Here is a 1,802-nt window from a genome sequence, read left to right as displayed (position 1 = left end):
TCTCCCTCTATCCGCTATCCTCTGGTAACCACTAATCTACAGTCCATGTCCATGAGTCTTTGTTTGTTTGTCTTGTTCATTTGTTGCTTTTACGTTTATATCCCACATATAAGTGATACCATGTGGTTTTCAACTTTTTCTGTCTGGCTTATTTTGCTTAGCATGATTATCTTGAGGTCTATTCATGTTGTCACAAATGGCAGTATTTCATCTCTTCTTACGGCTGAGTAATATTCCATTATATATGTATGTACCACTGCTTCTTTAGCCAATCATCTATCATAGGACACTTCATTTCCTTCCATGTCCTGGGCACTATGAATAATGCTGCTGGGAACATCGGTGTGCAAATATCTTTTTGGGTATTGGTTTTTAAGTCTTTGGGATAAATACCCAGAAGAAGGATTGCTGGATGATATGGTAGATCAATTCTTAGTTTTTTGAAGAATCTCCATACTGTTTTCCATAGTGTATGAGATTTCCTATTTCTCCACATCCTCTCCAGCATTTGTTATTACTTGTCCTATTGATTATAGCTATTCTAACAGATGTGAGATAATATCTCATTGTGGTTTCAATTTGCATTTCCCTAATAGCTAGAGATGTTGAGCATCTTTTCAAATATTTGTGGGCCATTTGTATGTCCTCTAGAGAGAAGTGTCTGTTCATGTCCTCTGCCCATTTTTTGATCGAATCATTTTTTATTTTTTGTTTTTATAGAGTTATATGAGTTCTTTGTATATTTTGGATATGAGGCCCTTATTGGAGGCATTGCTTGTAAATATATTTTCCTATTTGGATGGTTGTCTCCTTACTTTGTTGATGGTTTCATTGGCTGTGCAGAAACTTTTTAGTTTGATGTAGCCCCATTTATTTATTTTAGTTTTTACTTCCTTTGCCTTTGAGGTCAAATTCATAAAATCCTCTTTAAGTCCAAGGTCCTTGAGTTTAGTTCCTATGTTTTCTTCTACGCATTTTATTGCTTCAGGTCTTATATTCAGGTCCTTAATCCATTTTGAGTTAATTTTTGTGTGTGATGATAGAAAACAGTCTAGTTTCATTCTTTTGCGGATGGCTTTCCGGTTCTCCCAGAACTATTTATTCAAGAGGCTTTTCTTTCTCCACTGTATGTAGTTGGCTTTTTTGTCAAAAATTATTTGCCTGTATATATATATATGGATTTACTTCTGGACTCTCGATTCTGTTCCACTGGTCTGTGTGTCTGTTTCGCTGCCAATACCATGACATTTTGATTACTGTCTCTTTGCAGTATAATTTGAAGCCAGGCAGAGTGATGCCTCCAGCCTTGTTCTTTTCTCTCAGAATGGCTTTGGCAATTTGGGGTCTTTTGTGCTTTCATACAAATGTGACAATTTTTTTGTTCTATTTCTTTTAAAAATTTCCATGGGATTTTGATGGGGATTGCATTAAATCTGTATAATGCTTTAGGTAATATGGTCATTTTAACTATGTTGATTCTTCCAATCTAAGAACATGGAATATCTTTCTATTTCTCTGTATCTTCTTTGATTTTTTTTAATAGGATCTTGTAGTTTTCATTATATAGGTCCTTCACATGTTTCATTAAATTTATCCCTAGGTATTTTATTCTTTTTGTTGCAATTGCAAAAGGAATTATTTTTTCTACTTCTTTTTCTGACACTTCATTATTAGAGTATAGGAACACTATGGATTTTTGAACTTTGATTTTATATCCAGAAATTTTTCTGTATTTGCTTATTGTTTCTAGTAGTGTTCTTGTGGAGTCTTTAGGGTTTTCTAGATAGAGACTCAAGTCATCT

This window comes from Pteropus vampyrus, unplaced genomic scaffold (assembly GCF_000151845.1).
Source record: "Pteropus vampyrus isolate Shadow unplaced genomic scaffold, Pvam_2.0 Scaffold64, whole genome shotgun sequence".
Lineage (NCBI taxonomy): Eukaryota > Metazoa > Chordata > Mammalia > Chiroptera > Pteropodidae > Pteropus > Pteropus vampyrus.
Note: the sequence above shows the minus strand (reverse complement) of the source record.